The sequence below is a fragment of the Cricetulus griseus genome (genome assembly GCF_003668045.3).
Source record: "Cricetulus griseus strain 17A/GY chromosome 1 unlocalized genomic scaffold, alternate assembly CriGri-PICRH-1.0 chr1_1, whole genome shotgun sequence".
Taxonomy (NCBI): domain Eukaryota; kingdom Metazoa; phylum Chordata; class Mammalia; order Rodentia; family Cricetidae; genus Cricetulus; species Cricetulus griseus.
Window position 1 is genome coordinate 76815851 of NW_023276807.1, and position 27614 is coordinate 76843464.

At 40.1% G+C, this 27614-nt stretch overlaps 1 protein-coding gene across 4 annotated transcripts in view; it reads left to right on the plus strand.

Moving 5' to 3' along the window:
* Positions 1-27614, plus strand: part of Acyp2 (acylphosphatase 2) — a 140942-nt gene that overhangs the window by 65389 nt on the left and 47939 nt on the right. The window lies entirely within an intron of this gene.

A 27614-nucleotide genomic window follows, 5' to 3' on the forward strand; every position in this document is an offset into this window, starting at 1 on the left:
AAATATGTGCCTTCTGCTAGATGTCAAAGGAGTAGAATGGCAGCTGGAGTGAGATGAGGTGAAAGAAACCTTGTTTTCATCTATTCACTTTGTTATTGAGTCTAAGTATGGACAGAAGTTCAACCTTTTATCTGTCCTCTCAAAATATACTGTTCCTTTTTGTGGCTGTTATTTTTATTGGTTTTATCATTTATTTTGTTGTTGTATTGTGTATTAGTTGACTAAGTTTGTACTATGCTTCTTATTTCTGTTAATATTGCCACCATTTTCCTAGCCAAAATCTTGCTCTCACTCTTTCGATTTTCTCTTTGTTTCCTAATATCCAGATACCTTTTCTCCTAACCTTCCCTCCCCAATTCCTACCTTACAAATTCTTTAAAGTCCTTCAGAGGTATATTTCCTCCACAAAAACTCTCTATTGAAACTGGTACTTAATTTGTGTCTTTTAAAATTACCATTTGAAAAATACAAAATGAATGGAAATTACCTTTTGGATGCTGGAGATATAGTTAAGTTGCCTAACATGCACAAAGCATTGGGTTTGGCATTCAGCATGTATGAATGGAGGTGCATGCCTGTAATCCTAGCACTCAAGAGGTGGAGACAGCAGATGATAAATTCAGGGTTATCCTTAATTTAAACACTGAGTTTGAGCCAGTCATGACTACATGAGATCCTGTTTGAAGACAAACATCACTACTTGGTCTGATCCAGTGTCTTGCAGCTACTTATGAAAATATTTGTCCATTGTGAGCACATTGTCCAATGTCCTAATTATCCCATTGTCACCAATATCCTAAGCTTTTGTTTAGGAACTTTGTCCTTGGTGTCACACAAGGCTTTTCTTCCTTTAGGCATCACATTCATGTGTTGTTTCCTTCCAATGAGGAAAACTGTGGTGATATGTTATTTATGATTTATTAAAGCTTGTATGGGGGTACAGAAAGCAAAGCTATCCACAAACCATAGAGTCAGGCAATGGTGATACACACCTTTAATCTCAGGACTCAAGAGATAAGCAGATGGATCTCTGTTAGTCCAAGGCCACACTGAGCTACACAAAATTAATCCAGTCCTAAAGAGAAACAGCTCACACAAAGGCGATCTCAGTACTTGGGATCACATGTCTTTAATCCCAGGATTTGAGAGATAAGAAAGGAAGAACCAAAGGGTCTTATGAGGCAATTAGTCTCCAGCCACACTGAGGAGCAGCATCAGTATGAGACTTAGTGAGAACTCATGGAGACAGGCTCAACCTTTCAGCCTGAGGTAGAGGTAAGCGCTAGTGGCAGGCTGCTTTGCTTCTCTCATCTTCAGCTTGAAGCTTGAACCCCAATATCTGTCACTGTGTCATTTAATAATTGTGTTACAGAAAACAGTAGCTTTCTGAAGACCTCAATAAAAAGATTTCTGCTCATCTCTTTAGTCAGAACTTAGGATCACATGGCACCATTATTTATCAGGGAATTTTGGAAAGTGAGTAGTTTTAGCTGGGTGATTTCCATCTAAGCAGAATTGGGATTCCTTTTATAAGAAAGAAAGAGAAATGGACCTTGGATGGACAACCTAGAACATGTGTCACAGATATGAAATTTATGTTGTTAAATCTTAGGACTAGCTGAATATGGTGGCCCATGCCTGTAATCTCAGCACTTGGCAGGTGGGGAGGCAGAAGGAGGTTCAAAGTCATTCCAACTACATATTAAGTTCAAGGCCAGTCTAGATTACATGAGACACTATCTCAAAAACATCCAAATAAAAATAAAAATAGATTTGATAATCTATGAGAGGATAAAACACATGTAGACAACAATTCAAAATGGTTTTGTGATAATTTTCATGTGCACATGCAGATGTTCTCTAAGATTAGAGGTAGACAAATTACATTAAAGATGGAATCCACTAGAAAATCTCTTGTTTAAAGAGGATTTTAAAACAGACCCTTAAAAGATGGATAATTAAGCAGAGGCATTTGTTGATTATTTTTAAAAATATAAACTATTAGACTGAATACTTATCCAACTTCGTTTTCTTTTTAAAATCAAGCTTTATACATTTTTAGTTCCTTTAAAATAAGTGAGGTTTATTAGAATTTTCCCCCAATGCACTTATGAATTTTTAAAAAAACGACAGATTCAACTACAAATCACATAAAATACTAAGATTTGTCATGTACTGCTTTAACAATGGCATCAATTGCTTTTGATGGTTTTAGCAATGAGACAATTTGAAAACACTTAAAATTACTTTATAAATGAACTAGTGAAGCCTGACTTACATTTCCTTACCAACTAGAATATCAGAGAATTTCCTTTCAAAATACACAAAGTCGATCTTTCTAGCTTCTTTTCTTTAATTACTGTAGGACCTTTCTATCAGTTTCACCAGTAAGAATTTAGCTTCAAGTAAGAACACATATTACACAGACATTTGCTGTGATTTCTCCAAGCTATTTAAAGCATTAATGCTCACTGTTGAGAGTTACTATTCAGCCCCACTGCACTGAGGCTGGATTCAACCATGGGGCTTTGCTTTGATTTTGGTTTTGTTGGTTTGTTTTAGTCAGTCCCCTTTATTCCAAGGTTAGTAAAAAACTGAGCATGCTGCAGACAGTGGAGCACAGGCTGGGGCAACCTGACAGCAGCTTGAGGATAGCTGGGTAGGTCAGTCTCTCCGGGCAGGTCTGTGGGGTTTGCTGTTGTTGTGATTTTGCGTTATGGATAAAGTAACTGAAAGGTACCCTCTTTGTTCTCCTGTTTCCTCCATAAGGAGAGCTCCATCTCACTCTTGCTCTCATATACCATCTCAGATGGAAGGATGGTTTATGCTTATTTTCTTTTCCCAGTTGTACAAGTAAGTCTTTTCTTAAAGGAGAAGCCAGACATGACTAGGGAGACTTAGGAAGGACCTTTAAGGCAAAACTGGAGTTTTGGAGGTGTGTGTGCTAAGGCAGGTATCTGCAGCCCTCAGACCTCCACACATGCCTCATGGAAGGTGCATGCACATATGCGTATGCGCACACACAGACACACAGCACGCACATAAAATAAATACAATGTCGTAAAAATAATTTAAGAAATGTTGGTAAGAATCAGATGAAAATGGTGAATGTGAGTGACCGTGGTGGAAAAGAAAGGCTATAACAAAGAATGGCTGCAAATTATGTTAGTCCAGTGCTTATAAAGGCAAAATCCACAAGGCTACATACTTCCCATCTTTGTCCAATCGAGGGCAAGCTGATGTGCCTACTGTCAGCTAAAGATTCAGAGAGCACATGGGTAAGTTTGTGAGAAAATGGAATCCTGTGTAATTCCTGCCTACATACCTCCCACCATCAAGTACATCCTGTGCTGTTGGTGCAGTCAGCCTTGTTTACATGGTTACCTTACATGAACAACAGCCCCAGCATTTCAAGAGGTTTTCTGTCCTTGGGAAAGTGGGGCTTACAGATTAGAGGCATTTTTGTCTTATAGATCTCTTAAGCACTGTAATTAAAACTTAAAACATAACTTTAACCTTCACCAAGGAACTGCTGGTGTGTGTGTGTGTGTGTGTGTGTGTGTGTGTGTGTGTGTGTGTGTGTGTGTGTTTGTGTATGTGTGTGTTATCATTAAATGGGGTTATTTAAAAATAATCCACTCTTTTTAACCATTTAAGGCACACAGATTAAAAAAAAAAAAACAGAAACAAAAGCTGTTTTGTTTTCATTTTATTTGAATTAGAAACAAGATTGTTTTACATGTCAATCCCAGTTCCCTCTCCCTCCCCTCCTCCCCTATAAACCCCCAACTGAAACCCTACCTATCACATATCCTTTCTGCTCCCCCTGGATGGTGAGGCCTTACATAGGGGGTTATCAGAGTCTATCATATCCTTTGGGACAGGGCCTAGGCCCACTCCGGTGTGTCTTGGCTTAGGGAGTATTCCTCTGTGTGGAATGGGCTCCCAAAATCTATACCTATGCTAGAGATAAATACCGAATTACTACAGGAAGTTCCATAGATATCCAAGGTTTCCTCACTGAAACCCATGTTCCTGGGGTCTGGATCAGTCCCATGCTGGTATCCCAGCTATCAGTCTGGGGACCAAGAGTTCCCCGATGTTCAGGTCAGCTGTTTCTGTGGGTTTCACCAGCCTGGTCTGGACCCCTTTGCTCATTACTCGTCCTTCTCTGCATCTGGGTTCCAGTTCAGTTCAGTGATTAGTTGTGGGTGTCTGCTTCTACTTCTACCAGCTTCTGGATGAGGGCTATCGGGTGGCATATAAGTCAGTCATCAATCTCATAACTAAAGCTGTTTTAAAATGTTTATTGAACTTACTGACCTCTTCCAGAGGACCTAGGTTTGTTGATCAGCACCCTACATGTTGGTTCACAACTGTCTATAACTTCAGTTCCAGGGAATCCAGTGAAGCAAATGCCCTATTCTGACCTACACTGTCAATGCACACAAATGGGGCACATGTGTGTGTTCAGGCATATGCATACATAAGACAAATATATTTTTTAAATATTGCAAACTTCTATAACTTTTTCAAGAGTAACAGGATCAGCATCTTCCTTAGAATTTGTCATGTTTGATTTTCTAATATAATCTTTTCATGTACATTATTGTCACATCAAAATTTTTTAATTTTTAAATTGATTTTTATTTAAATTAAAAACAATCTTATTTTACATACTAATCCCAGTTCCCTCTCCCCCCTGTCGTCCCATTTTCCCCAACATCCCCCATCCATCCCTCATCAACACCTCAGGGAGGGTGAGGCCTCCCATGGGGGAATCATCAAAGTCTGTCACATCATTTGGTGCAGGACCTAGATTTCCCCTCCTGTCACGGAAGTGAACCGTACATGGGATACGAGACCCGACTGGAACCCCGAAGAGCGAGAGTGTCCCCTTTTTTTCAGCCCTTTATTCTGCACATCTTCTACATAGCTGTGACCACGCCCAGTACAGGTACTTAGCGGTCTTCTCCCTACATCCCACCCCACCCCCACTCCTGTGTACCAAGGCTGAGAGAGTATCCCTCCATAGGGAATGGGCTCCCTAGGGATAAATACTCGTTCCACTGTCAGAGGCCCCATAGAGTGCCCAAGCCCCACAACTGACACCCTCATTCAGGGAGTCTGTGAGCGCAGGTCAGTTGTTTCTGTGGGTTTCCCCGGCATGATCTTGACCCCTTTGCTCATCACTCCTCCCTCTCTACACCTAAATTCTACTTGTTTGTTTTTGTTCTAGTTTTGCATTCTTAACTCTTTGGCCATAATTTTGAACTTTGTATTAAATTTCTCTAATTGCTAGTGATACTTATCTTTGATGGGGTGTTTTGTTTGTTGAGTCAGAGTCTCACATAGCCCAGGATAGCCTCTAACTTACTATCCTTCCATCTCCAACTCTGGAGTGCTGGGTTACACACATGCCACCACATCCAGTATGAGGTTCAAACCCAGGGTTTAGTGCATGCTGAACCACAAACCGCATGTTATCTGATAGATTTTACAGGAAATATATAGGTAATGTAGTATTCATATTAGAGAGAGAGCTTACAAACAAGAACTTCTCCCAACTAGTGGTAATCATTTTTTACTCTAGAATGCCTTAAGGATTGCTTTCTGACTTTCTTCTTTCCTGGACAAATTATAAGATAAGCTTTCACTTTCTTGTGTAAATGGAGTGTGTGGGAATCAGAAAGAAACATTCCAAAAAAGTGCCAAGTAATGAGAGGCACTAACAAAGGCCAACACAATATTGGCTTAAGTTCCCTACTGTATCAGGTTAAAGTTGCTACTTTGGTGCCTACTGTCAGCTAAGGATTTTTGAGAGCACACAGGCAAGTTTGTGGGAAAATGAAAACTTATATAAACATGCTGATGCTCATTGTTTCTCTTTGCTACAGAAATCCCAGCATGGCAAGTGTGTGATGCGAGTCCACACTGTGTTACTATAAATTCATGCCATATATGAGTTGCTTTGAATCCTGAAACCCACAGTCAGGATTCAAAACTTCAAGATAAGTCTGGACCCATCTTTGAAGAGGTTGAGCACTGGGAGTTTTTATGTGTTTGGGAGGACATGGCTTTTTTGATAGATAGTCCATTGTTATTTCTGGCTGCCAGTTTGAAAGGGCAGAATTAGGAAGGACAAAGGGTTCACATTACTGAACTTTCAATTATTTGTTGATGTCAGGAAAAGAGTTGAGCCATTTCTGATAAGAAACAAGTGTTAATTTTAAGCAGCTGTGAATGTACTTTCTGTGATCACTCCTGCACAGTAACAGCAGAGTAATTCATGGGCTGTGAGTCACAAGATTAGTTTTAGTAACCAATGCCTAAGTGAAACCAAAGAGAGAAGTAAATACTGGAAGAGGTGACAGAGGTCAGCCTTGGAATGGAACACAGAGTCCCTTACAATTCAATGTCCTACCCCAGGTTTAGATTGGGTGGTGGCTACTTCCTCTTCAAGTCCTTACACCCACACTTCCATACTGTGAGTCAACACTTATCAGTTCTTTTGAGAGCAGCAAAGGCCACAATTACTCCTAAATCAGAGCTTGAGAAATAATATTGAGAGTCATGAGTCATTCCTGGTACCCAGCCGAACTCCGTACATCAATTCTGATGGTTAGAGGTGTGTGTGTGTGTGTGTGTGTGTGTGTGTGTGTGTGTGTGTGTTAGTTTAAAATTTTGTCAACATTGACTAGTATACTGAAAAACTGCTTGAGTTTATAGAGTTGTTTGACAGCTTGATATTTTATTAATTAATTAATTTATTTATTTATTTATTTTGGTTTTTCGAGACAGGGTTTCTCTGTGTAGCTTTGGAGCCTATCCTGGCACTTGCTCTGGAGACCAGGTTGGCCTCAAACTCACAGAGATCCACCTGCCTCTGTCTCCCGAGTGCTGGGATTAAAGGCATGCGCCATCACTGCCTGGCCTATTTTTTTTTTTTTTTTTTACTTAATGTGCATGTTTTCTGGAGAATTCTGCAAATTCTAGTGTTGAATTTAATTTGAAACTTGAGTACTTGCTTCAGGGTTTCAGTTGGGCAATTAGTGTTGGGGTATATGTAACTTTAAATCCTATACATTTAGAGAATCTTTTGTTTGTTTGTTTGTTTGTTTGTTTTGTTTTTCTTGAGACAAGCTTCTCTGTGTAACACCCTGACTGCCCTGGAACTTGCTGTGTAGACCAAGCTGTACTTGAACTCACAGAAATCCACCTTCCTCTGCCTCCCAAGTTTTGGGATTAAAGGTGTGGGTCACCACTGCCCAGTGAGTATCTGTTTTCAAAGAACCAGCTGTACAGTTGTTTTCAAAAAGGCAGTTAGCTAAGCAGAAGGGGTTGAGAACCTGAACTCTTATTCAGCTCTTTCATGGGAATTTGCAGGTAAGTCATTTTATCTCTCATCCCTTTTATTCCACTTTCAAAACATAAACCTTAATTCTGGCCTTAATATATATATATATATATATATATATATATATATATATATAATATTCTGTGATAAAACCTTAAAATATCAGAGGGAAGTGGTATATCTAAGGCTTTATCAAACCTCATTTGTTCTCTGTGTGAATAATGGTAGAGACATTACATAGAATAGAACCATGTTAGCATTTTATTAAAACGTTAAACTAATCTTTATGAGTAAAAAAAAAAACAATAGTCAAATATTGAGGTAAGAACATGAAAGATCATAGAACAGGGAACAGCCACCAGTTACTTTCTACCTCTTTAGTTCCTCCATCCAAAATGGCTGAGATACTCTCTCAGCCTGCCCTACTACTTCTGTCTCGTCTCTCTATAGTCCTCCTAACTGCTATGGTTAGCTAGTGGCTAACTCTGCCCTCTGACTCCAAGCAAGCTTTATTTGTCAGAATCAGTCAAAATATCACACAACATTTTATCTTCATACATATTCATATTTTAAAAAATATACCCATTCATATTTGGTATGTATTCCATGACATGCTCAGGTCTCTAGGTGTCTTTTTTAGGTTCACTCTCTTAGTCACAGCTTAAAAATTCCATGATTGAGACTCAAAATGACCATATAGGAATGGACCAGGCCAGTACTCAAAGCTGTAATAATCCCATATATATATATATATATATATATATATATATATATATATAATTTTCTTTGCTTTTGCATAGCTTTCAAATCATACTCTCTGAACATGAAACCCTAGCTGTTCCTCAAGATAAGCCAGAAGGCTGACTGTGAAGTTGCATCTCTTAAATGCAGAACAGTATGAATAGGTTCAGATAGCTGATGATAGCATACTTCTTTTTGAAAGAAAAAGAAGATAGTGGAAGCAACAAATTACCTTCTTTCTTTAGAAAATGATCCCATTTGCCATAACCTCCTTGCAAAGAATAGATTTGTATCTTTGAAGCAAACCTGAAAGGAACAGACAGGGGATCAGGAGATCTTCATCACTGAGCTGAGTGACAGTAGTTAGCCTATGAAACAGGACAAACAAGAGCCATGTTAATGGCAGTAGCTGACATTTATTGAATATTGTCTGTTTAACAAGGCATTGTGGATGATTTATGTATGAGGTGAGGTCTGCCGTTGCCCTCATTTTAAAGATTAAAAAGTCAAACTGTATAAAAATGTGTACAAGGTCATACATGAGCTGGCTTTCAGACTGAGGACCTGTGTCTTAACCTGGTTAAGTTGCTCTTAATCAGGATGCTATGCTGCATTTAAGAATTTAAAACTAGATTCATAATTCAGTTAGAGGAGCTCGTGGCATCAAGTCTTGAGTCTTAAGTCCTAAATTGTTAGGAAGTGGCCCAAACATCCAAGTCTTTCTGAAAGTGAATGAATAATAAATAACAGTAAGAAGTAGAGAGGTCGCTTCCAACAGGCACTGACTACTGTGCACTGTTGTGTTTCCCATGGAATATCAATCCTAATAACTGAGATTTTACCACAAACTCAGCAAGTGAAAACTAAGGTACAAGGCAAGGACACCTGTCACTGTGGACTTGAATAAAATCCAAGGAACAATAAATAGTTCAGGGCAGGGGCATGGTGCTCTTGATAAGGGGTTTACATTATCTCTCCTGCTTTGGCTGGCTCCAGCCAGATGAGCAGCTGTAAATCAGGCTTTATTTAATAGAGTCCACTCTGGAGAAGCAAGGGCTCCAAGCCAGGTGAGCCATTAGAAAATGGCCCAATTGGGTTAGACTTCCAGACAAAAGAGTAAATTTACTAAGATTATTTTTTTCACCATGATAGCTTCTGCTTCTGCAGGACATGGCATCAAGTAGCAGTGACATTAGATGTCCAAGGGCTACGGGGCAGAAAGATTAATTTCCATAAGTACATACTTGGATAGGCTTGTTTCACATGTATATTATGGTCTAGTTTAAGTTGTTATTCTCATACATACATACATACATACATACATACATACATATATATGAGAATAATATATTGCATAATATTGACTGTAGATTGTAATGATAAGTCTTCCCACCAAAGCCACCTGAGCTCTGTCACCACGTGGGCACTTTCCACCAGGCTGCCTGGAGTTCCGCCCGCTGCCACGTTAAGGTCCCAAGTAACACACAGAGACTTATATTAGGTACAAATGCTGCTTGGCCAATCGACTAGGATTTCTTATATGGTAGCTCAGTCTTAATTATCATAAATCTATATATTTTATAAGACATCTTATGGAGGTGCCATAAGTGGCATAAGTAAGTGCCCTCTTATGCACTTATATGGAGGGCATAAGTAAGTGCCCTCTCTTGCCAGCGGATCACATGGCAGCTCCAGAGCAGAGAGCAGGAGAGAAGAACAAGAGCAAGAACAAGAGAACGACTTCCTTCTTGTCCTTGCTTATATATGAGTCAGCCTGCTATGTTACTTCCTGCCTGTATCTCAAGACTTCTTTTTACTACATTTCCCAGAATCCTCCTTTACTCCTAGTCCTGCCTAACTTGCTTCTTCATTGGCCAACAGTACTTTATTCAACAACCAATAGGATAAACATACACAGAAGGACTTGCTCCATCAGTAGACATTTTGTGTCAAATAGCAATGAAATAGTTTAAGGCCTAAATGTATATGTCCTTGGTACATCTCATTCTTCTTCCAACCCCCTACTTTCTGAGACTCTCAAGCAAGACTATTATTAACTCTGTTTCTGATACAGCTAACCTGCCCTTCCTGATCTTGAGCCCCACAGCTTTACCTTATCAATTGTAACAGTCAGGTGCCTCTTGGATGGCCAAGACCTCATTTGGGCAGCCCTTTGAAGGCAATTACTTTACAATCCAACAAAATCATGTCTATGGCTATTTAAAGGCAGGAAGAAAATTGGGACTCCTCTTTGAGAGGCCCATACCCAGATTAAGGGTGTACCTTGCTCTTCCTGAATGCTTCTGTTTCTCTTAACCCTCCTACCTAAGATCTATGCTAAAGTATTTTTGGTAAACTCCAACTTTTCTTCATATGTTGAGTCTTCAAGTTCTTTCCTGCATTGAAGCCATGACTCCTAGGTTTGCCTGAATCAAGGTCTCTAGCATATGAAGGGAATTCCCTTAAGGTGCTGAAGGTGTCAGTGTAGACCTGCCTCTGTGACCTTTTTATTTGACCCATATGTTATTAGTAACTACAGTAACTGGTTTACTATAGGTTTTCTAAGTATCTCTTGGTGTAAGGATTCAGGCATTATGCTGGTCTGTCCCTGTCACCTGGCAGAATGTACTCAGGCAGTACCCTGGTCAGCCCAGGGTTCCATGGTTGCATGGTCTGCACACAGGTGCAAAGGACCCCTTTAAAAGAAAGACCCCCCCACACATATGATCTCTTTCCCTCTCTCTTCCCAGCTCTCTATTTCCACTCTCTTTCACTTTCTCTTTCCTGCTGTTCCCCTGGGGCAGACAGGACTTTTCCTGTCTCCCTCTTCTCTTCTGTCCCTCTCTCTCTGTCTCTGTGTCTTTTTACCTCTTTTCTCTTTCCTTCCACCTCCCCCCCTTTCTAGTAAAACTTCTCACTAAGCTCTGTCTGCCTGGCATGTTTGTCCCCCACCTCAGTCACCCTTGCATGCCATGGAATCCACCAAGGTCCCCCACGTGCTTTATTGTATCAACACTTAGTATTGATTTTTAGTCTAATTCTTTTGCAATCAGAGATTTTATTTGTATGGGTTTGAGGTCTGGAGAGATGCCTGAGCAGTTAAGAGCACTTGCTGCTCTTGCAGATGACCTGCATTTTGCTCCAAGCACCCTCATGACAGCTCATAACCATCTGTAATGCCAGTTCCAGGGGATCATGTAAGGAACAGATGAACCCCTGAGATTCTGATTGAATATGTTGTTGATAAGGACATTACCCTGTCAAAGACCCTCTCCTCATACAAAGAGAAAAATGACAAAGCCCTTTCCCACCCTTGCCCACCTGAAACTCAGAGGGAAATAGCTAAGCTCCCCCCCCATCCCATCCCCATGCTCAGGGAAATGACAAAGCCTTCCTCTGCTCCATGTGTGGATATTGATAGTGTGTATAGAAAATGCCCACCATAGCTTTCTCCTGTCTCCTTTCTGAAGAATGCCCCCTTGCCGAGAGTGATCCTTCAAAGATGAACTAACCCTGCCTCCTTGATGCAGCTGCATACACAATAAACCCCGCCTCCCTATTTATCTCTATACAATACCTGCACTTACTTGTTCAGGTGTATGCAGCAACCCCTGTCACATAGGGTTGATTTAAAAAAAAAAAAAAAAGATCTATGCCTATTCGAAAATCAATACGCATTCTGTAACTTTAGAGTATGATACATATGACTGTTGGGTCACATGTCCAAATCTTACTCATCCTATAAATCATTTTGTCTGATGTACCTGAAAGATGTTATGTTCCAGGTTCTCGCTATGATTTTTTACTTCTGTTTATTTCATCAATATAATTTAATATGTAACTTAAATCATGTTATTAGGTACATTTAAATGCAGAATTATCATTGTTTATTTTAGAGCTCAACTTTTTAAATTTGATTTTTATTTATCGTTAGTGTGTGGGGGGGTATATAGAAGCTCTAGTGTGTGTGATATGTGCATGAATGTGGGCATGTGTGTGCTGAAGCGCACACGTGGTCAGAGGGCAACTATGGGGAGTCTGTTCTCTGCTTCCATGGTGGCATCTAGAGACTGAACTTTCAACAGGCTTTCATGACAAGTGCCCTCAGCTGCTAAGTTTTCTTGCTGTCCCAGAACTCAGTGTTTATAATTTTTAAATATAACTGTTTCTAATTATTTTTTCCTTATTGTTACCCTTGTCCTCTATAGATAAGCCTTAAATGTTATTGATATATTTTCATCTAATATATACTTAAAAATCTCCTAAGATTATAATATTCACTTAAACTCAGTTAAATATGCTTTTTTTATTGTTCTTTATTCTTTCTTGTGTCTTAGCTGCTTCCACTTTGGAGTAGAATATTCTCCTTACTTTAGGATGTTGATAAAACTGCTCTACATAATGTGAAAAATACTCCCCCATTATTCTTCTAAGGAGTAATTTCACATGTGGGGAATTGGGGGCATGTGTGTGTGTGCATATGTGTTAGTATGTGTGTGTGTGTAGTGATATTTTGCTGCTTATAAAGAGAACAAGAGTGGTCTCTGTCTTATTCTTTTATCTAGCTTCAAACAAAAGCTCTGTTTAAAAACAGAAAAGGGAGCTGATGAAGCTGATGTATGTGTATACATATGACGTATATATACATATACATGTATATATATGATATATATTAATAACTTTGAAGATATCCTTACATTTTCCTTTGGCTTCTCTTATTCTGATTATACATAAATAAAATTTTTTGTTAGAACATTATGAGTGCTTAAAAGTACAAAAGCTAAAACTAGCAGTACCTGGGTACTTACTGTCTGGCCTATTTCCTTTGTGGCTAATGGGGCTATCTATTTATGTGTATATATTTAGGGACTCATATGACTTTGTCATTTTTTATGGACAAAAGGAAAACCGTCTCTGATCTCCAAAAACATCTTTGTAAACTTCCTTCCCTAAATTATAAATTCACCTATAGTGCCTAGATCTACACATGACACTCTGCCACAGAAGGAACCTGCTAGCAAAGCTTCCTAACAAACATCTGCTAAGAACATTTCTGACCTCACTGGCACTCGTGGTCTTTTGTAGAACTTCCAGAGGTCAGCTGCCTTTCTGATCTTCTTGGATTATGCTGCTTTTTCAGGAATGTCTCAAAGGGATCCTGCTTGAAAGAAAAGATGCCATACTGTGACATTTTGCTGCTTATAAAGAGAACAAGAATGGTCTCTGTCTTAGTCTTTTATCCAGCTTCAAACAAAAGGTCTGTTTAAAAACAGAAATGGAGCTGATGAAGTCATCAACCAAAAGCCTCACCCACCACCACCCATTTATTTTCTAGTCTAGAATGAATCTAATGATAAACACTTGTTAGAAAGGTTAAGGAGAAAACCATCTACCAAAACACTAAACCTCCCATGCTCCACCTCTGAAATTGGATTGTAAGCATCTGATGTGAGTTAGTGGAGTGTATTCAGTGATGCTGAGCTCATAATGACTAAGAGGGATTGTCTAAGCCACCAAGGTTATAAAGGGCAGGGCATCACCACAACCAAACTAATAGTCAATATAATTCTTACTTTACCACCTATAGTGACATGAGCAGATGGCATGGCAAATAAACGCTCATGTTCAATTAGAAAGCCAAATGTGCTATTTTCATAACAGCATAAAGAAGAACTGATATGTATGTATTTCTAAATGCCATGTTTTCTGTTAATTTATCTTTTAATTTCCCCTAAGAAATACTTTTTAAAATTCCTAAATCTAATTGGATGGTATGTTCTATAGATGTCTGAGGAGCGGAATGATGGAGAGCAAGAAAAGGGATATCATCATAGAGGGAGCCATTATAGGTTTAAGAGAATCCTGACACTAGGGAAATGTCCAGAGACCTGCAAGGTTAACCCCCACTAACAATCTAAGCAGTAGTGGAGAGGCCACCTTAAATGCCCTTCCTCTATAATGAGATTGATGACTACCTTATATGCCATCCTAGTGCCTTCATCCAGTAGCTGATGGAAGCAGAAGCAGACACCCACAGCTAAACACGGAGCTGACCTAGGGAATCCAGTTGCAGAGAGGTAAGAGTGATGAGCAACGGAGTCAAGACCAGGCTGGAGAAACCCACAAAAAGAGCTGACCTGAACAAGGGGTTGCTCATGGACCCCAGACTGATAGCTGGGAAACCAGCATAGGACTGTTCCAGACCCCCTGAAGAAGGAAGTCAGTTTGGAGGTCTGGACAATCTATGGGGCCACTGGTAGTGGATCAGTATTTACCCCTAGTACACAAATGAACTTTGGGAGCCCTCTCCACATAGAGAGATACTCTCGCAGCCTAGACACACTGGGGAGGGCCTAGGCCCTGCTCCAAATGATACGACAGACTTTGACGATCCCCCCATGGAAGACCTCACCCTCCCTGGGGAGCAAAAAGGGGTTGGGGTAGGAAGGGTCGGTGGGGGGCAGGGGAGTAGGGGAGGGAGAGGGAACTGAGATTGACATGTAAAAGAAGCTTGTTTCTAATTTAAATAAAAAATTAAAAATTCCTAAATCTAATGTATTTAGAACAAAAATTGCCATGTATGTGCATCATTTAAAAATTAGAATGATCCTCATAACAAAGTGTGACTCAGGTGGTTCAAGGGTCTGGAGTTGTGTCATGAGGTGGGAATTTGTCTTCATAATGAAGTTCAAGTGTGGTGTCCTCTGTGTGGTCAGCAGAAGCTCGGTGCTTCTGTGGTAAGGGACGTGGGATGAACATGCTCACAGGGAACATGGCTGGGGAGGGTTGTCGCTGTGATCTCAATGCTGCATTGAAGAAGTGAAATTTAGGTCACAATCACCCAACTGAGAAGAAAATAATAGCTTATCAATTTAGAGTGGACCTCACACAGAAACCCATCCACAAGTGTTGTTAGCAAGTAGAGTCTCATCTCGGCAAGAAGAGACTCAAAAAAAAAAAATAGAAAAAGAAAATTGGTTGCTTCCCAAAAGCAGACTCTTGTACCCTGAAGGACTCACTCTCCACTCTGAGATCTCCCTCATTAGAACTGCTGTGCCTTGGCTGACTATGCTGTACGTTCTCATTTCCTAACATTGAGTTCTTCCATTTCTACTGGTCTTCAGAACAAACACAGCCCCTGCTTCATCATATGTGCAATGAGTTAAAATCTCCAGCTGCTCGAGGATACAGTGAGGGAAGCAACTGGGTGGTGGTATGGGTTGCTTTCCAGGGGATAGAGAGGAGCATAGTGACACTGAAGTTAGAAGGACTTCTGCTTCTGTTCCCTAACAGTCAACATTGGCTCTCCCCTCTCTATCCCCCTCCCCAACCCCAGCTTCAGTGGCTTAAACTGCAAAATGAGGTCACCTTCATTTTTGATATGGGAGCTGCCTGGTACTTCATGTTCTTTTAGGAGTTTATACAGGTGCATAGGCTCATTGGATAAATCAGTTGTTTGGGTAAAGAATTTTGTCCATTTTCTTTTTTTCCTCACTTTAATTCAGAAGTCCTTTTTGTGGGAGGGGTTTCTTTTCTTTCTTTTCAGTTCTTCTTTTGGCTAAATGGAGAGCAAGTGTCATTGACATTACCTAAAAAATATGTTTCTTTCAGCTTTTGAATAAGGAATATCAGAATGGCACCTGCTGCCAAACCTTACAACCTGAGTTCAATCCTCAGGACCCACATGGTAGGATTAGGAGATAACCTATTCCTGCAAATTGTCCTCGGACACTCTGCCACCCTTCCAAATGCTTGTGATTGAGAAGTAATGGAAAAGCATTATAACCAAGCCAATTCCATTATAAATGAATTAATCTCCAATTTAGGCATATCTTGACAAACTATAATAGATGGCAGCTGAACCTCATCCAAATTCCCATCAACTAGCAATCTTCTAGTGTGGTGTGTTCTTGGATTGTTCTAAAATTACTGCCTTATTTAAGTGAGACATTGACCTTAAAAATAAATCCTTAAAAATAAATAAAAATGACCTTAAAAATAAATAAAAATGTATTAAAGTTTGTACTTGGGTGGTCAGGAAGTGCACTTGGAAATGACCCACTGAGGAAGACCCACAACACCCTGGGCCCTCTCAGACTTGTCTTAGATAGCCTTAAGACCTCAGCTATCAAACAGTGAACAGGAGTATAAGAAATAGTTTTGTGAATTTTCCCCCTTTTACCTCTTTGAATTTCAGGAGCAGAGTAGTCATAGTCTTTTTTAAAAAAAAGATTTACTTTAAAAGATTATATGTACAGTACAGATATATGCATGCAAGTGTGGGTGCCTGTGGAGATCGGCAGTGCCAGATCCCCTGAAGCTGAAGTTACAATTGATTCTGAACCACCAAATTCAGGCCCTCTGCAAGAGCAGTGATTGCTTTAACCATTGAACCATCTTTCCAGTCCCCCATATTCCTCTTTTGAATAATCAAATAAAGTTTTAGTTTAAAGAATAAACCAGTGCCAAATCTTTTCATCGAATATGTTGCAATTAAGTGTATGGAAATCATTTCACATAGCACAGGAAAAGAAATGAGCTGTGTACTTACCACATGTACAACAAATGTGCATAACTATTGCATGAATGGAGAAAATAAGGGCAGGTGGCTGCGTTCATAACATTTCAGTTTATCTGTTCAAGCCCATGCAGATCATTATAGATATCATTTTCACAGCAGAGTAGCCATGGCCCACAGTTTAATTTTCTACACAGCATCAAAAAGGATGAAAACGGCTTGAGGAGATGGCTGGATGAATAAGAGCACTCGCTGCACCACCATGAGGACCTGAGTTCAAATCTCCCAGAATCTGTGTAAAAAGTTGGGTATAGTTGTGTACACCTGTAACTATAGTCCTGGTAGGGGAGGGCATAGAGACTGGAAGACTGTTGGGGCTTGCTGGCTGCCAGCCTAACTCCAGGCTCAGTGGCACACTCTCTCAAGACAGTGTTAGAGATGGACACCTGATACCCTCTTTGGCCTCCACACAAGTGTGCTCTGCTATACATATACATATACACGTGCACATAAAATATACACACACTCCCCACACATTCGCGCACACACACACCCAAAATGGAAAAAGTGAAATAACTAGGCTTTGTAAGTAGATTGCCCTCCCAGGGTTTAGGAGTCCTCAGAGACCGTGTCCATCACAGATGGTACTTACATATAAAAAGCTGGTCTACTCCTATTCCTTGCTGTCATTATAGTTCTTGGTTTCTTCAATTAAAATGGAAAGCAAGATTATATTTGTCAGGATGCACAAATAAATTTTGATGGTTTGTTTCAAATATGTTGGGGAATATTATTTTAAGGTGTGTTGCTTTTGTTTACATTACATTTGTTTAACTCTGTGAAGTTGTGTTACTGTGCCTGTCTCAAACACCTGATGTTCTTTCTAATAAAGAGTTAAATGGCCAATAGCAAGGCAGGAGAGAGAAATAGGTGGGGCTGGCCAGCAGAGAGGTTAAATATGAGCAGAAATCTGGGAGAAGGAGATCTAGGAATGACAGAGGAAGGAGGAGGACTTCAGGATCCAGCCACACAGCCACACAGCCACACAGCCACACAGCCAGACAAGGCCAAAGATAGATGAGATAATTTAAGAACAGCTGGCAAGAAACAAGCCAAGCTAAGGCTGGGCATTCATAAGTAACAATATGATTCTGTGTGTATTTATTCGAGAGCTGGGTTGCAGCCCTCCCACCAAGAGCAAAGAGTAAAAAACAACAACACAAATACACATTGAGCGATTTGAAGGCAGCTTCCTTCTTTGGCCCATCACTGAATTTCTAATTTGCAACCCTTTAGTGTCCATCTTTTTTCACTATTCTAAGAATTTGCTTAATTGCATATGAGTTTATGATTATAGTGGCTTAAAGTGTTCTCAAGATTAGCCCCTTGCTGTGCTATGGGATAACAACATTTTTTGTCAGATGGTTTTTTGCACAGTTGTGCATCAACCTTCTCTTTATCACTAAAATTCAAGTAATTTCCCCACTTAATAAAAAAGATAGTCTCCTTTGGTTTTATCTTATTTTATTAACATTTTTCATTTATTTTACATGCTGAGCACAGCTTCCTCTCCCATCTAACCCCTTTGCCATCCAGTCCTCCTCAGTCTCCATTTCAGAAAGGGACAGGCCTCCAGTGGGCTTGAACAAATCATGGCACATCAAGGTTGGGCAAGGTAATCCATCACAGGGAACAGTTTCCCCAAAGCCACCTAAACACCAGAGAGGTCTTGATCGCACTACTAGGAGCCTTACAAACAGACCAAGTCACACATCTGTCACACACATGCTGAGGACCTAGGTCAGTCCCATATAGGTTCCCTAACTGTTGGTTCAGAGTCCATGAGCTCCCAGGAGCTCAGATCAGCTATCTCTGTGGGTTCCCCCATCATGACCTTGACCCCCATGGCTCATACAATCCCTTCTCCCTTTTTTCAGTAGGACTCCCGGAGGTTGGTCTAGTGATTGCCTATGGATTTCTGGATCTGCAGTTAGTAGATAAAGGCTCTCTGATGACAATTAGGGTAGTCACTAATCTGATTACAGTTCAGGCACTCTCTCCACTATTGCTAGGAGTCTTAGGTGGGGTCATCTTTGTGGATTCCTGGGAGTTTCCCTGGTATCAGATTTCTCCCTAACCCTAAAATGGACCACTTTATCAAGATATCTCTTTTATTACTCTCCCCCACATCCTGCCCCAACCAGCCTCCTGCACCTAGCCCACCCAACCCACTCCCTCAAGTTCCCATCCTCCTATAGCCCCCATCCCTGCTCCCAGTTTACCCAAGAGCTCTATCTCTTCTATTTCCTCTTCCCAGGGAAATTCATACATCCCTCTTTAGGCCCTCTCTGGGGCTGAGGATTGTAGTCTGGTTATCCTTTGCTTCACAGCTAATATCCACTTAAGAGTGAGTACATACCGTGCTTGTCTTTCTGAGTCTGTGTTACCTCACTCAGAATGATTTTCCCTAGTTCCATCCATTTGCCTGAAAACTTCATGAGGTCATTGTTTTTTTTTTTTTCAGCTGAGTAATACTACATTGTGTAAATGTACCACATTTTCCTTAGCCATTCTTCAGTTGACAGGCATCTAGGTTGTTTCCAGATTCTGGCTATTATGAATGATGCCGATATGAATGTAGTTGAGTCAGTGCCTTATGGTATGATTGAGCATCCTTTGGGTATATGCCCAAGAGTGGTATAGCTGGGTCTTGAGGTAGACTGATGCCCAATTTCCTGAGAAACCACCACACTGATTTCCAAAGTGGCTGTACAAGTTTGCACTCCCACCAGCAATGGAGGAGTGTTCCCCTTACTCCACATCCTCTCCAGAATAAGCTGTCATAAGTGTTTTTGATCTAAGCCATTCTGACAGGAGTAAGATGGTATCTCAGAGTCATTTTGATTTTCATTTCCCTGATGACTAATGATGTTGAACAATTCTTTAAGTAATTTTTTAACATTTGAGATTCCTCTGTTGAGAATTCTCTGTTTAAATCTGTACCCAATTTTTTCCCTTATTTTTTATTAGTTCAAATTAGGAACAAACTTGCTTCACATGTCAATCCCTTCTCCCTCTCCTTCCCCTCTCCCCTAGCCCTCCCCCCCAATCCCCACCTGTCTCCCACCCTATCCACCCTCCACTCCCCAGACAGGGTAGGGCCCTTTACAGTGGCTCTCCAAAGTCCACCACATCATCCCGGGCCGGGCCTAGGCCCTCCCCCATTTGTCCAAGCCAAGAGTGCATCCCTTCACATGGAATGGGCTCTCAAAGTCCCTTCTTACACCAGGGAAAAATACTAATCCACTACCAAGGGCCCCCTAGAGTGCAGAGGCCTCCTAATTCACATCCATGTTCAGGGGTCTGGATCAGTCCTGTGCTGGCCTCCCAGACAGCAATCTGGGGTTCATGTGCTCCCCCTTGTTCAGGCCAGCTGTTTCGGTGGGTTTCACCAGCCTGGTACCAACCCCTTTGATCTTCATTCCTCCCTTACTGCAACTAAGTTCTAGAATTCAGTTCAGTGTATATCTGTGGATGTCTGCCTCTGCTTCCATCAGCTACTGGATGAGGGCTCTAGGATGGCATAAAAGTAGTCATCAGTCTCATTATAGGGGAAGGGCATTTAGGTTATCCTCTCCACCATTGCCTAGATTGTCAGATTGTGTCATCCTTGTAGATCTCTAGAAATCTCTCTAGTGCCAGATCTCTCCTTGGACCTATAATGGTTCCCTTTGATATGGTATCTCTCATCTTGCTCTCCTCTATTCTTCCCCCAACTCAACATTTCCATTTCCTCCTCTTCCCTCCTCTTCTCCTCCTCTCATTCTGGCAGCTCCCTCTCCCCTACCCTCATGCTCCCAATTAGCTCAGGAGTTTCTGCCCCTTCCCATTCTATGGGGTCCATGCATTTTTCCCTTAGAGTCCTTCTTGTTTCCTAGTTTCCTTGTGAAGAGGATTGTAGGCTGGTAATCCTTTGCTCTATGTCTAAAATTCATATATGAGTGAGTACATACCATGTTTGTCTTTTTTGTGACTGGGTTACCTCACTCAGGATGGTTTCTTCTAGTTCCATCCATTTGCCTGCGAATTTCAAGATTCCATTGCTTTTTTCTGCTGAGTAGTACTCCATTGTATAAATGTACCACATTTTCTCTATCCATTCTTCAGTTGAGGGCCATCTAGGTTGCTTCCAGGTTCTGGCTATTACAAACAATGCTGCTATGAACATGGTTGAAAATATGTCCTTGTATGAATGTTCATTCTTTGGGTATATGCCCAAGAGAGGAATTGCTGCATCTTGAGGTCCAGTTTTTAAAATTGGATTATTTGGTATTTTGATGCCTAGTTTCTTGAGTTCTTTATATATTTTGGAGATTAGCCCTCTGTCACATGTAGGGTTGATGATCCCATTCTGTAGGCTACCATTTTATCTTATTTGCAGTGTCATTTGTCTTACAGAAGCTTCTTAGTTTCAGGAAGTCCCATTTATTAGTCATCATTCTCAGTGTCTGCGCTACTGGTGTTATATTCAGGAAGTTGTCTCCTGTGCCAGTGCATTCAAGGCTACTTTCCACTTTCTCTCCTGTCACATTCAGTGTAACTGGATTTATGTTGAGGTCTTTAATCCACTTGGACTTGAAGTTTGTGCAGGGTGAGATATGGATCTATTTGCATTTTTCTACATCCAGTTATGCCAGCACCAGCCTTCTCTTTTTTCAATTGTACAACTTTGGCTTCTTTGTCAAAATTCAGGTGTCCCTAGGTGTGTGGTCTATAATTTCATTCCATTGATCTGAGTGTTTGTATTTATGCCAATACCATGCTGTTTTTATTACTATAGTTCTATAGTAGAGCTTGAGGTCAGGGATGGTGATGACTCCAGAAGTTCCTTTATTGTACAGGATTGTTTTAGCTATCCTGGTTTTTTTTGTTGTTTTGTTTTTCCATATGAAGTTTAGTATTGTTCTTTTGAGGTCTGTGAAGAATTGTGTTGGGATTTTGATGGGGATTGTATGTGTAGATTGCCATTTTTTTTTTTACTCTTACTTATTCATGAGCATGGGAGATCTTTCCATTTTCTAATATCATCTTCAATTTCTTTCTCAAAAAACTTAAAAGTTCTTGTCATACAGGTCTTTCACTTGATTATGATTAGAATTACCCCAAGATAGTTTGTATTATTTGTGGCTATTGTAGAGTGTTGTTTCTCTGGTTTCTTTCTCAACCCATTTATCTTTTGTATATAGAAGGGCTACCGATGTTTTTGAGTTAATCTTGTATCCTGGCACATTACTAAAGGTGTTTAGCAGTGGTAGGAGTACCCTGGTAGAATTTGGGTGGTCACTTATGTATACTATCATATCATTTGCAAATTGTAAAGTTTGACTTCTTCCATTTCAATTTGTATGCCCTTGATCTCCTTTTGTTGTCTTATTGCTCTAGCTATAACCACAAGTACTACACTGAATAGATATGGAGAGAGTGACAGCCTTTTCTTGTTCCTGATTTTAGTGGAATCACTTTGAGTTTCTCATCATTTAATTTTATTTCAGCTGTCGGCTCACTATATATTGTCTTTATTATGTTTAGGTATGTTCCTTGTATCCCTGATCTCTCCAAGACTTTTATCATGAAGGGGTGTTGAATTTTCTCCAAAGTATTTCAGCATCTAATAAGATGATCATGTGGTTTTTTTTCTTTCAGTTTGTTTATATGGTGAATTACATTGGCATATTTTTGTATGTTGAACTATCCCTGCATCTCTGGGATGAAGCCTACTTGATCATGGTGGATGGTTTTTATGTATTCTTGGATTCAGTTTCCCAATATTTTATTGGGAAATTTTGCATCAATGTTCATGAGGGAGATTGGTCTATAATTCTCTTTTCTTTGTTGTATCTTTGTGTGGTTTGGGTATCGGGGTAACTGAAGCCTCATATAAAGAATTTGCCAATATGTGGAACAATTTCACGAGTATTGGTATTAGCTCTTTTTTGAAATTCTGTGCTAAAACCATCTGGCCTTGGGCTTTTTTGATTGGAAGACTTTTGATGACTGCTTCTATTTCCTTAGGATGTATAGGTCTATTTAAATGTTTATCTGGTCTTGATTTAATTTTGGTATGTGGTGCTTATCAAGAAATTGTTCATTTCTTTTAGGTTCTCCAATTTTGTGGAGTATAGGTTTTTGAACTATAACCTAATGATTTCTGGTTTTGTTAATTTGCATTTTCTCTCACTGCCCTTTGGTTAGTTTCGATAAAGGTTTGTCTGCCTTGTTGATTTGATTTTCTTCCATCTCTTGTATTCTGTTTGTGATGCTTGCATTTGTAGTTCTTGTTCATTTACCCAGATTTTCCATTTCCAGAATTCCCTTGGTTTGTGTTTTCTTTATTGTTTCTATTTCAATTTTAAAGTCTTGAATTGTTTCTTTCACCTGTTTGGTTGTTTTATCTTGGCTTTCTTTAAGGGATTTATTGATTTCTTCCAAATTTTTGTTAGTCTTTTTGTCAATTTCTTTAAGGGAAGTTTTCATTACCTCTATCAACTTCATAAAGTTATTTAAAGTCATTTTCTTCTGCTTCATCTGTGCTGTGAAGTTGCTGTTTTAGGACTACTGGATTCTGGTTGTGTCATATTGCCCTTTATGTTGTTTTTATAATTTATATTTATACTGGTGTTTACCCATCTGGGTTTGGGAAAATTATAGGTATAGGTGTTGATTCTTGTGATGTCTTTGTTGCATGGGTCTTTTGTTCCACAATTATCTATTTTCTTTATTGTCTTTTGGCCTGACAAGGGTTCTTTCTGATGATTGGCTGGTCATCAAGTCCAGTAGGGTTGTCTCAGCTGAGGTTTGTGAGGGTGTTTAAATTCATGGTATCCTCCAGTTCTTCTAGCTGGTGTGAGTTTTGCTTGTGCCTATGGAGTCTGTTCATCCTACTGGTGTGGGCTGTGCTTGTGTCTATGAGTCTGTTCTTCCAAGTGGTGTGGGTTGTACCTGTTCTTCTGCCTGTTCTTCCAGGTATAGGTGGTGCTTGTGCCTAGAGGAGCTGCTGATGTTGCGGTGGATGGTTGGTCAATGGGACAATGATGGGGTCAGTGGGTTTGGGTGATGGAGTGGATCTTGGAGGTTACAGAGTCCAGTGGGTGCTGTGGTTTGGGGTGAGGTCTGTCTGCAGGTCTTCTACCTGCTGGCCTGCTGCTGGGGACTGCCTCCCTTGTTTTCTTATAGCATCTTTATTATTTTTAGCCTTTAAATTTAGGTCTTTCTCACAGTCAGCAGGACAAAACAGCAGCCCACAGACTGGGAAAAGTTATTCACCAACCTCACATCTGACAGAGGGCTGATCTCCAAAATACACAAAGAACTCAAGAAGCTATTCTCCAAAACACCAAACAATCCAATTAAAAAGTGGGGTACAGAACTAAATAGACAATTCTCAATAGAGGAATCTAAAATGGCTGAAAGACACATGAGAAAGTGCTCAACATCCTTAGCCATCGGGGAAATGCAAATCAAAACAACTCTGAGATACCATCTTACCCTGTCAGAATGGCTAAAATCAAAAACACCAATGGCAGTTTATGCTGGAGAGGATGTGGAGAAAGGGGAAACACTTCTTCACTGCTAGCGGGAGTGCCAACTTGTACAGCCACTTTGGAAATCAGTATGGCGATTCCTCAAGAAAATAGAAATCAGTCTACCACAAGATCTAGCAATTCCACTCCTGGGCATATACCCAAAAGAAACACATTCATACAACAAGGACATCTGTTCAACGATGTTCATAGCAGCACTATTTGTAATAGCCAGAAACTGGAAGCAGCCTAGATGTCCCTCAACTGAAGAATGGATAGAGAAAATGTGGTACATTTACACAATGGAGTACTACTCAGCAGAAAAAAACAATGGAATCTTGAAATTTTCAGGAAAATGGATGGAACCAGAAGAGACCATCCCGAGTGAGATAACCCAGTCACAAAAAGACAAACATGATATGTACTCACTCATATGTGGATTTTAGACATAGAGTAAAGGATTACCAGCCTACAATCCACACTGCCAGAGAAACTAGTAAACAAGGAGGACCCTAAAAGAGACAAACATTGTCCCCTGGAGAAGGGGAAAGGGTCACAATCCCCTGAGCAAATTGAGAGCATGGGAAGAGGGGGGAGGGAGCTATGAGAATGAGAAGGGAAGAAGAGGAAGGATGCAGAGGTCATGAGGAAGCAGAAAGGTTGAGTCAGGTGAAGAATAGAAGAAAGGGAATGTGATAGGTAGGGTTTTAGTTGGGGGGGTTGGTAGGAGAGGGTGGGAGGGGGAAGGGAACTGGGATTGTCATGTAAATCAATCTTGTTTCTAATTCAAATTTTAAAAATGATAAAAAAAATTAGGTCATTCTGCTTTCATTAGGATATAGCAGTGGCATAAATACAGCATACTTTGTAAAACATCCCTGGTTTTCTCAAGAGAGATTTCTCTTGATATCTGAGGCACCAAGCTTCTCAAATGCCAAATTCTCTACACATGGGCCTATTTTTAGATTTGCTGTCCTATTCATTGATGTGTCAATTCTTGTCTTAATTATTTTGTAAGTTTTGTGTTATTTTATAAGTGTTGGGAATGGAACTTTCCCTCATCATTTTTAATTTTTGTGGAACACTGCTTAAAATCCTTCTCTTATTTTTAATGTATACTGTAGTTTGTTTTTGAATTTGACTCCCACCTTTCCCCCAATATTCAGTCTTCTTATGGTGATTATAATACATATCCAGGTTATCTTAGGAAAGATTGAGAGATTTGTAGTGTTACATCTTCCTAAAAGTAGGCCTTTCTCTTTGTGCAAGTCATCATGCCTTTCAGGAGTGCTTTTGAAATATTCATAAATATAGCACATATCTTAATTGTTTTCTCAGAGATTCCATCTTTTCCTGCTGCCATGATCCATGGAGTCTTCCCCACTTCATCTTCTAATTTGATGTTTCATATTTCTGAGGTTTATTTATCTCTGCATAGTAATTATATATCTGGCTACCTTATTAAATATAATTGTTTATAGTACATTTTAGCTGAATACCATAGTATTATAAATAGTATTATAATAGTTGTATTTCCTTCTCTAAACTTTTGTACTTCTAAACAATTTTTGTAAATCCAAAACATCACTGTTAATTGCTCATCCACTCTACTATGGCGGATGTCCTATAAAAAAATGTTTTCATGCAACTCACGGAAGTATTTCCTGAGATTGGCCTTCTCTGCCCACCATTTCACTGATATTTAAATAACAAGCAAAGATGGTCCTTCAGTTACATTGAGGTTATATCCTCACCAGCTTGGAAGTATTGTTAGATTGAAAATGTGTTTAGTATGTCTCATCTGCCAAATGTCAGCGCTTAGCCTGACCTGCCTTAAATATGCTTAGCATACTTCCACTACCTTCATTTGGGAATGTTACCTATCAAGTGTTGAGTATCTCATGTAATTTATTACATATAGTATGGTAATGATGATGAGTTCTTTGACATTTCTGGTCACAACACTAACTGAGGAAAGGATGGCTCAGCATAGAAAAGATGCAAATTCAGCATTCTGGCACTGTCTCCTATCTTAGGGTAGCTAAGTGACTACCTTTGAGGCTTAAGAGGCCGTGGATCCTCTTGAGAACTCCTTGGGGGACCTGAGGCTGCTGCAGGGTTTTTCTTGGGAAGCCCCTGCCCAAGCTGTCCTGTAAATCTCCAGAAGTATGTGCCAAGGCATAGACATGGGACCAAGAACATGACAAATTTGTAGCACCGAAAGGTTTTACAGCCTAAAAGAGGAGCTGGTGAATGAAGGCACGCAAAACACACTTATCAACAGATTTGACTTCATAAAGAATTCAATGCTATCATGAGGGATGAGAAACAAACCAATGGATGGTACAGGGAGAGTGCACTAGAGAAGCTTGATCAGGAAAGGATGCTCCAATGACAGCTGAGGACTATAGAGAACAAGGAAGCTAACATGGAAGGAGCATTATGGAAAGAGGGAAAGTATGATTCAGTGCTTGAACTGGTAAAGAGTAAAGAAGGTCAAAATGCCTGGAACACTGGTGGGAGGGATGGTGACACAGGTGAATGACACTTGTCAGTGTGACTTCTAAGAAGTGGGAGAGAGTCAAATTCTACATAATGAAGAAAATTTCAAGTGTGATTTCCTCTGTATTTGTTCTTGCTTGGTTTCTATAGCTGTGATAAAACACACTGATGAACAACAACTTGTGGAGGGAAAAGATTGTTTGGCTTACTTTTCCGAGTCACAGTCCACCACTAGGGGGCAGCAGGACGGGAAGTTAATCAGGATCCCAGAGCAGGACCCATGGAATATGATGATGCTTGCTGGCTTGCTCGTAGTCATGAACACCTGCCCAAGGGATGGTGCCACCCACAGCGAGCCCTCTTAGTAAATTAGTAGTCAAGACAATGTCCAACAGACATGCCCACAGGCCAATCTTATCTTTGGAATCCTTTAATCAAGAGTCTCTCTTCCAGATGACTCTAGCTATGCCAAACTAATAAAAACTAATATGCCCAATATCACTGTCATATCAATATAAATTTGGAAATTTTAAGTTGAATCCTATACTGAATTGGAGCTGTTGCTGTACTTAAACTATTATGAGTAGAACTATACATCTGGGGCCTATGAGTTAAAATTCCCTTCTTTTCAGCTACTGTTGGTATATTATAGTCTGATAAGGGAAGGAGCCACATAGCCCAACTTCATGGGCTTTTCAATGAATGACTTTTGCAGGAAGCTGAAAGAACAGAGTTAAAGATTTTGACACTTACAAGATCTTGCAATGATTTTCAAAGACCTCATACTGGAGCTGACTCTCTCAGGAAACATTCCCAGAACTAAATGCTCCTACTTAGCAGGTAGATCCACTATTTCCCCTCTTTGCTCTGTGACCAAGAAAGCAGGCCTTGCTGGTCAGACTCACACAGTCTCTGG